At 47.1% G+C, this 9,863-nt stretch overlaps 1 long non-coding RNA gene across 1 annotated transcript in view; it reads left to right on the top strand.

Moving 5' to 3' along the window:
* The first annotated feature begins 3,572 nt into the window (after nt 1-3,572).
* Nucleotides 3,573-9,863, top strand: part of LOC132825990 (uncharacterized) — a 14,649-nt gene continuing 8,358 nt past the window's right edge. Inside the window, exons 1-2 of the long non-coding RNA XR_009645842.1 lie at nt 3,573-3,648; nt 4,864-4,971. This is a non-coding gene — a long non-coding RNA (uncharacterized LOC132825990). The remainder of the gene's footprint in view (nt 3,649-4,863; nt 4,972-9,863) is intronic.

Here is a 9,863-nt window from a genome sequence, read left to right as displayed (position 1 = left end):
ATGTTACTCCAACCAAACAGTATGACATTACATTTATGAACATCATATTCCATATGACCGACCATTGCCCACTCACTCAATGTATCTATGTTCCTCTGTAAAGTTTCACAGTCCTCCGCATACTTTCTCCTGCTACTCATCTTAGTGTCATATGCAAACTTTGACACCCTACATGTGGTTCCCAATTCCAACTCATCTGTATCAATTCTAAATAATCGCAGTCCCAACACTGATCCCTGAGGCACACTTAGTCACTGATTGCCAGCCAGGATAATATGCATTTATCCCCACACTTTGCTTCCTGTCAAACAACCAATCATCTCCAATGCTAATACTCTACCCCTTACACCATGCACCCTTATATTATGCAACAGCCTCTCGCAAAGCACCTTGTTGAAGGCCTTTTGGAAATCCAGGTACACCATATCCACTGGGTCCTCGTTGTCCAACTTGCTCGAAATGTCTTCATAGAATTCCAAAAGATTTGTCAAGAATGACCTGCACTTCATGAACCCATGCTGTGGCAATCCAATGGGACAATTTCTATTGAGTCCCTGCTATTTCTTCCTTGATAATAGTCCCAAACATCTTTCCCACTCCAGTGAATAAGCTAACTTGTGTATAATTCTCCACCTTTTGTCCACCTCCTTTTTAAAACATTGACGTTACTTTTGCTGCTTTCCAATCTGCTGGGACTGCCACAGAGTCCAGTGAATTTTGGAAAATTACTGCCAGTGCATTTGCTATTTCTCCTGGCATCTCTGTTAGTACCCTGGGATGCATTCATGAGAGCTCAATTACCTCCAACAGTCCAACGCTAGCTGTTCTCTAATAATGATAGTTTCCAAACCGTCACCTACTTTTGTCTCTTTGTTCATTACTGGCAAGATATTAGTATCCTCCACTGCCATATCCCATAACTAAATGCTCCTTCTCATTTTCCAAAGGACCAACGTTTACTTTAGCCACTCTTTTCTCATTCAATATCAACTTTTGCTATCTGACTTTACAGTCTGTGCTCGTTTATTTTTCTCATGTTCGATCTAACTTTTTTTTGTAGGTCTTCTGTGGCTTTCTGTTGACCTTTAAAATTTTCCCAGTTCTAGTTTCATTCTGTTTTTGTCAACTTTATATGTCTTCTCTTTCAATTTGATTGTTTTCCTTAGATACCCATCGCAGAGTATGCCTTTTCTTACAAGTCCTTCATTTTCACTGGAATATACCTTTGCTGAACAGTTTGTAAAATGTCTTTGAAAATCTTCCACTGCTCATCAACTGTCCCACCATGAAATCTTTGTTTCCAGTCTACGTTATCCAGGTTCTCCCTCATTCTATTGTAGATCCTTGTGTTCAAGCACAGGACCCAGGTATTAGATTTTATCTTCACACTCTGCATATGTATTCTAAATTCAACCATACAGTGAACACTTCTTCCAAGAGGATCCCTAACTCTGAGGTCACTAATTATTCCTGTTTCATTGCCCAGGGCCAGACCTTGGATAGCTTGCTCCCTTGTCAGTTCCATTTCATACTGGTCAAAAAAAAACTATCATGGATACATGTAATGAACTCCTCATGCTACCCTGACTGAGCTGGTTTGACCAATCTACATGGAGACTAAAATCACCCATGATAATAGCCGTACCATTTTTACAGGCATTAGTTATTTCTTTGTTTATTGCCCATTACAATGTGATGTTATTATTTGGTGGCCTGCACACTGCACCTATCAGTGACTTCCTTGTTAGAATTTTGAATGCATCATTCCTGTTTTTTCCCTCATATACGGCAATAACAACAGCTACTTGCATTGTATGGAATCTTTCACAATGGCAAATCTCCTAAGGTGCTTCATGGATGATCAAAACATTGATTAAGGAGAATGATCTAAAAAATCTTAAAGGAGGATAGAAAAGGCTATTTGACAGATTGCTGCCCTTGACATCTCCAATTGTGGAGTGATGCAGGTGGGGTGGGTTGGAAAGGGAACATGCAAAGGGGAAACGGAGGAGTGCAAGCAGTGTATAAGGTCTTAAGGACAGAGGAGGTTCCAGACTGAGTCTGTCTGTCAGAGAGAGTATGGCTGCCTCATGGAGTTTGAGGCACTGCAATGGGTCCATGCATGTCATGTTAGTCAAGGATAGTATAACGGGGATGAGAGAACTTTTGATGAGGACGCATCTCCTGAGGTAGTGTGGGCTGAGGTTAGAATCAGGAGAGGAGAGGTCACATTGCTTGGAGCTTTTTATAGGCCTCCACAGAGTTCCGGGGAAGTGGAAGAGAGGATTAGCAAAATTATTCTGGGTAAGAGCAAAAGTACCAGGGTGGTCATTTTGGGGGACTTTAGCTTCCCCAACATTGACTGGGAATGCTATAACTCCAGTACGTCGGATGGATCAGTTTTTGACCAGTGTGTACAGGAGGGTATCCTGACACAGTATGTCGAAGGGCCAACAAGAGGGGAGGCCACATTGGATCTGGTGCTTGGTAATGAACCAGATCAGGTGTTTGATATAGTTTTAGGTGACCAATTTGGAGAAGTGACCATAATTCAGATACTTTTAGTTTAGCGATGGAAAGGTACAGGTACATGCCACAGGGCAAGAGTTATCAATGGGGCAAGGACAATTATAATGCAATTAGGCAGGAATTAGGATGCAGAGAATGGAGTAGCAAAATGCAGGGGATGGAGACAATGAAAATGTGGAACTGGCTTAAGGAACAGATGTTGTGGTTCTGTTCACTGAGCTGGGAATTTGTGTTGCAGACGTTTCGTCCCCTGTCTAGGTGACATCCTCAGTGCTTGGGAGCCTCCTGTGAAGCGCTTCTGTGATCTTTCCTCCGGCATTTGTAGTGGTTTGAATCTGCCGCTTCCAGTTGTCAGTTCCAGATGTCCGCTGCAGTGGTCGGTATATTGTGTGCAGGTCGATGTGCTTATTGATTGAATCTGTGGATGAGTGCTATGTCTCTAGGAATTCCCTGGCTGTTCTCTGTTTGGCCTGTCCTATAATAGTAGTGTTGTCCCAGTCAATTTCATGCTGCTTGTCATCTGCATTGTGGCTACTAAGGATAACTGGTCATGTCGTTTCGTGGCTAGTTGGTGTTCATGGATGTGGATCGTTAGCTGTCTTCCTGTTTGTCCTATGTAATGTTTTGTGCAGTCCTTGCATTCGCCAAAAACAGATACCCGCGTAATTTCATCAACAGATGCCTAAGGGAATGACAACGGAACGAGGACATGCCGCAACCCAAAGGACTAGCCACACTACCATATATCAAGAACATTTCTGAACTGACAGCCAGACTACTGCGACCACTAGGACTCATAACGGCACACTAACCAACAGCCACTCTCAGACAACAACTCACCGGGACAAAGGAACCGATACCTAGCATGAGCAAAACCAATGTAGTGTACAAAATCCCATGCAAGGACTGCACAAAACACTACATAGGACAAACAGGAAGACAGCTAACGACCCGCATGATTCACCCATGATTCCGTGCAGTTGTGAATATTCTCTATAAACTCACTGATAACCTCATACGCATGCGCAGTGTCACATTGATCAGGACAGGGAGAGAGACATGGAGCTGCTTTCTCCGGCAGCGGCTGCGATCGGCTTCAGAGAGCGGCGCTTGGAGCCGGTGTGTGGGAGCCTCGCTGGGAGAAAGGAGCGGAGAGAATTCACAAGTCCCCGATAATGGTTAAAAAAAACCGACAAAGCCCCTCCAGGCCCGGGAAGGAGGTGGCGGTCTCTGATCAGGGAAGCGTCCCAGGGTCACGGCCGCCATTTGTTTGAGGGAAGAGGGAGCGCGGGCCTAAGCGCCGCCATTTTGAGAAGGTCAAGGTGCAGGAGGGCGGGGCTTCGGGGCCTGTAGACCAATCAGAGGAAAGGGAAGACCCATTGTTATTGATGAATTCCATGAACACAGCGTCACTGGGCGGTCCCGCAGGAATCTCCTCTCTCAGTCCTGCTGTGATGTTTCACCCAATCAGAACCAGCAGCTCTCCTCCTCTCTCAGCTCCCCTTCTGTCCTTCCTGCAGCATCTGTCCCCTGGGACACTGAACTGCCTGTCCTGTCCCTCCCTCAGCTGTTGTTCTGTAATACCTGTGATATCCCAGTCCCACCTTAGATTACTTCACTAAAGACAGGGATGCACCCGATGGATTTCTCTTAACGTCAGCAATTGTTTAATACTCATTTACAGGTTTTTAATTGCATCTTTTTTGAAGAGTTCAATTCACATTAATTCAGTGCAATGGTTTCTGGATAGGGTTAGGGTTACCCCAAGTCCCTCCTCCCTACCTTTTATCTTAGCCTGCTTGGCTACTCTCTCTCATTCCTGATGAAGGGCTTATGCTCGAAACGTCGAATTCCCTATTCCTGAGATGCTGCCTAACCTGCTGTGCTTTAACCAGCAACACATTTTCAGCTGTGATCTCCAGCATCTGCAGACCTCATTTTTTACTCGAAGATTTCTGGATAAATTGCCTCACAATAATGGCATTAGACCATCACTTCGTCTGCTCAGAGGTTGCGCATCCCATTGTAGCATGAATTGAAACCCTTTGTTCCTGCACAATTGTTTGATCCTGTTCTCTGGTGATGTGACTCAGTCTCTCTCCATGTGGTATCCCTCCCTGTGTGGGTCTAATTGCTGCCCCTGTCAGCGTCTCTCTCTCTTGCAGCTACTCCAGATCCTGAGCCAACAGAATTCTCCAAAGAGATTAGGAAACACAGACCAGGAATGGAGACTGGAATTTTCCAGATCTCTGAGGGCTCAGTGCCATTCTACATGTGTAACCCTCACAGTATCAGTCTAATTTCCCATTCTGCCTGTTTCTGTGTCTTCTACAGGTACCCAGGGAGTTCCGCACTCAATAGACTTGACAACTGCTGGTTGGGAAGATGGTTGGTCAGCCAGAGAGATAACGGTCAGGAGCCTTCAATAAATCCTGCTGCCAGGTGAGATCATTCCAGTGTGCAGAGCAGAAAGCAATGAGAGAGCTCCAAACATCAGCTAACAGGACATGACATAGATGTAGTGCTGAAGGCAGAGCACAGTACAGACACACTGAAGGCGCAATCACCACCTTTACTTTAAGTTTTGTTGTACTGAGACAGTATCGGGAGTTCCCATTTTTCAATCCAGGCATGTGCTGTCTTGGTGAGCACCAGGACAATTCAGGGGAAAGCAGGCCTGCAATGAGAGGATGGTAATGCTGCCTGGGATCTTTCTGTTCCCTATTCTTTTTCCAACAATGTATCTATGGCTTGTCTTTTGGACCAGTGTCTTCAATCATTCTAATTCCTATAACAGTTCCTATCTCGGTCATCTCCTCACTAATTACTTCACATATTTGAAACCTCCAGTCCAGATGACCATCCATATCGCTGTAACTTGATTCAGTCTCTACAACATGCCTTGTCTCGATAGTCTCCTCCTCCAATAACTGGAGACATAGGGTCTGTTTCTGTGCGGCATGACTCTTCGGCTGAGGTTTCCCAAATGGAATGAGTCGCATTTACCTGAGTTTGGCCCATATCCCTTCAAACCTTCTCCTCTCCATGTACCTGCCCAAGTGTCTTTTCCATGTTGTAATTGTACTTGCTTCTACCATTCCCTCTGGCAGTCCATTCCGTCTATGCACCATCCTCTGTGGATAATGTTGCCCCCCAGCTCCCTCTTTAAATCCTTGCTCTCTTACCTCACGTTTATGCCTCTAGCTTTGGACTCACCTACCCTTGGCTGTTCACTTTACTTAGTCCCTACATGGTTTCATAAACTTTTATAACGTCACCCCGTGACCTCCTCTGCCAAGGAGAAATATTGACGACAGTGTTACCAATATCTCCAACTCATGTACTCAGTGCTCTGACCAATGAAGATGTGTGCCCAAATGCCGCTTTCCCCACCCTGTCCCCCTGTGATGCCAGTCCAAGAAACAATGTAACTGCACCCCTTGGGCTCTCTCTGTCCAGGACCCGACCATTAACTGTATTAGTCCTCCGTGGTTTGTCTGAACTAAATCCAACACCTGAATGCATCTCCATCTTCCATTCCTTAGCCCACTGGCCCAGTTGATTAACATCCCCTTCAATAACTATATTCCCTGCCCATTCTTCCACTATTGGTATTCGCAAACATACTAATCGGGACTCCTATATTTTCACTGAAATTGTTTACGTAAATGGTGCACGACAGTGGTCCCAGCACCAATCCTTCCAGCACACCGCTGGTCAGCAATCTAAACAACAGCCCTCTCCCACCACCCTCTGTCTCCCACTGTCATCCCATTGTATTGCCCATTGCTGGCTAGCTCTCCCTGACCCCTTGTGATCTACGAGGAGAAAGTGAGGACTGCAGATGCTGGAGATCAGAGCTGAAAATGTGTTGCTGGAAAAGCACAGCAGGTCAGGCAGCATCCATGGAACAGGAGATTCGACGTTTTGGGCATAAGCCCTTCTTCAGGAAGGGCTGAAGAAGGGCTTATTCCTGAAGAAGGGCTTATGCCCGAAACGTTTAATCTCCTAGCAGAGCGCTTTAGGGAACATCTCCGGGACACCCACACCAATCAACCACACAGCTCCATGGCCCAACATTTCTACTCCCCTTCCCATTTTGCCGAGGACATGGAGGTCCTGGGCCTCCTTCACCGCCGTTCCCTCACCACCAGACGCCTGGAGGAAGAACGCCTCGTCTTCTGCCTCGGAACACTTCAACCCCAGGGCATCACTGTGGACTTTAACAGTTTCCTCATTTCCCTTCCCCACACCTCACCCCAGTTCCAAACTTCCAGCTCAGCACCATCCCCATGACTTGCCCTACCTGCCTATCTTCTTTTCCACCTATCCACTCCACCTCCCCCCACCTATCACCTTCATCCCCTCCCCACTCACCTATTGTACTCTATGCTACTTTCTCCTCACCCCCACCCTCAGGCTCTCTGCCTTTATTCCTGATGAAGTGATTTTGCCTGAAACGTCGATTTCGCTGCACTTTGGATGCTGCCTGAACTGCTGTGTTCTTCCAGCACCACTGATCCAGAATCTGGTTTCCAGCATCTGCAGTCATTGTTTTTACCCTGTTTTTACCAACAACTGACCCACCCCGATGTCTGGCTCATCAGTCTGTAGTTCCCTGGCTTTCTCTTGCAACCTTTGTTAATTAATGAGATAACATTATGATCCTAGTCAAAGAGTCAGACCGCACTGTTTGGTAAACGCTAACCATACTCTAAAACTGATCTCGTCCCACCTGCCTGTTCCTTGATCATATCCCTTCAAACCTTTCCTATTCCTGTACTAATCCTAGTGTCTTTTAAACATTGTAATTGTCCTCATGTTCACCTCTTCCTTGGAAGTTCATTCAAACACAACCCACCCTCTGTGTAACAACGTGCCTCTCATGTCTTTTTGTTAACTTTGTGTTTTAAAACCTCCAGCACCTCCTTTTCAAGACATTGGCTCATAGAGATGTACAGCATGGAAACAGATCCTTTGGACCAACTCCTGCATGACGTATCTAGTCACATTTGCCAGAACGTTGCCAATATCCCTCTAAACCCTTCCTATTCATTCACCCATCCACATGCCTTTTAAATGTATTTCTATCAGCCTTCACTATTTCCTCGGGCAGCTTATTCCATACACTCTGCAGGAACCAGTTGTCCTTTAGCTCCCTTTGAAACGTTCCCCTTGTACTTTAAAGCTATTCCCTTTTGGTTTAGAATCCTCCAGCCCTTGGGAAAAGACCTTGCCGATTGACCCTATCGCTGACCATCATCATTTTAAACACCTTTATCAGGTAACTCCTCAGCCTCCCATTTTCAAGTGAAAACAGCCCCAGCTTATTCAGGCTTTTCCCTGAAGCACAAACCCTCCAACCCTGGCAACATCCTTGTTCATTTCTTCTGAACCCTTTCATGTTCCATAATATCCTTTCTGTGGCATTGAGACCAGAATTGCACACAGTGTTCCAATAATAGTCAGGACAAACACTGTTTAGTTCCCTGAGCTCCCCAGTCTTTATCCACAGTAAGGTCCAAAGTGAAATATTTGTTTTGCATCTTGTAATTCCACACATCGTTGGCTTCATTGATCATTAAGGATACTGGTTTTGTCCCTTGCTCTTCTTTTGCTCTTAATACACTTGTAGAATCTCTTTCAGTTCTCCTTATCTTTCTCTGCCAAAGCTATCTCATGTTCCCTTTTTGCATTCCTGATTTCCATCCAAAGTGTATTTCTACATCCTTGATGCTCCTGAAGGGATTCCCTTGAGCCAGCCAGTTATATCTGACATGTGCCCCCTTTTGTCTTCTCCAGAGCCTCTCAACTCAGCCAGTGTTTCCTAATTCTGTCAGCATTGAGCTGCACACTAACAGGAGCTGGCGCTGAATGCTCCTTTTATCTTGGTTTTAAGATATTCCTACTTGCCAGACTTCACTTTACCTGCAAATAGCCTCCCCATATCTACTTTAAAAATTCCTGTCTAATCCTATCTTGCTCCATTGTATAACTTGAACTTGTGGACCAGGCCTGTCCTTTTCCATCGCAATTTTCCATCGCAATGACTGGGACTTTCTGGAACAGGCTTAACAAATCCCTCCCATCCAAATGCTCAACACTGCGGCAGTCCCAGTCCAGGTCTGGAAAGGTTAAAATCTCCGACTGCTACAGACCTAATATTCGAACAGATATCTGAGATCTCCTGCCATATTTGCTCCTTCATCTCCCATTGCCTATTGCTGTAGTACGACCGTAGCAAACTGATGACCAATTTCTATTTCTCAGTTCCACCAATATCGCTTAACTGGGCGATCCTGCATGAATACTCCCTCTAGATACTGCTGGGATTTTCCCCCCAATCAAAACCACCAGCTCTCCTCCTGTTTTGCCTCCTGTTCTATCCTTCCTGCAGCATCTGTCCCCTGGAACATTGAGCTGCTGGTCCGGTCGCTCCCTCAGCTGTGTTTCTGTAATATCTACAACATCCCAGTCCCATGTTCCCATCCGTGCTCCGGGTTCATCTGCCTTATCTGTCCGGCCCTTTGCATTGAAATAAATGTAGTTTAATTCATCAATTTTCCCTCATTGCCTGCTATGTTCTTGCCTGCCTTGTCTATTTATATTGCTCTCTTGAACATCTGTACCAACCTCAAATTTCTTTCTGACCTTACGACTGTTTGGGGTCCCACACCCCTGCCAGATGAGGTTAAATCCTCTCGAGCAGCTCCAGCAACTCTCCCCACCAGGATATGGGTCCCCCCTCCTGCTCTCAGTTCAGGTGTCTTCCCCACCCTGTCTGCTTGTGCTGACGCCTTCAGACATCCAGAGATTTGTCCACCAAGATCCTGCCCTGCCCTCCCCACCACACTCTCCCCCTCCCTTCCCTTCCTCTCGCCCTCCCCTTCCTTCCCCTCCTCTCACACTCCCCCCCTCCCCTCCCCTCTCTCGCCCTCCCCTCCCCTCCCCTCTCTCGCCCTCCACTCCCCACTCTCACCCTCCCGGCCCTCCCCTCCCCACCCCTCCCCTCTCTCGCCCTCCTGGTCCTCACCACCCCTCCCCTCTCTCGCTCTCCCAGCCCTCCCCTCCCCTCTCTCGCCCTCCCATCCCCTCCCCTCTCGCCCTCCCCTCCCCTCCCCTCTCTCGCCCTCCCCTCCCCTCCCCTCTCTCGCCCTCCCCTCCCCTCCACTCTCTCGCTCCCCCCCCTCCCCTCCCCTCTCTCGCTCCCCCCCTCCCCTCCCCTCTCTCGCCCTCCCGGCCCTACCCTCTCTCGCCCTCCCCTCCCTTCCTCTCTCTCGACCTCCCTTCCCTCCCCTCTCTCGCCCTCCCCTCCCCTTCCCTCCGCGCTCTCA

The sequence above is a fragment of the Hemiscyllium ocellatum genome, chromosome 21 (genome assembly GCF_020745735.1).
Source record: "Hemiscyllium ocellatum isolate sHemOce1 chromosome 21, sHemOce1.pat.X.cur, whole genome shotgun sequence".
Taxonomy (NCBI): Eukaryota; Metazoa; Chordata; class Chondrichthyes; order Orectolobiformes; family Hemiscylliidae; genus Hemiscyllium; species Hemiscyllium ocellatum.
The sequence above is the reverse complement of the archived record's forward strand: the minus strand, read 5'-3'. Positions and strand labels throughout refer to the sequence as shown.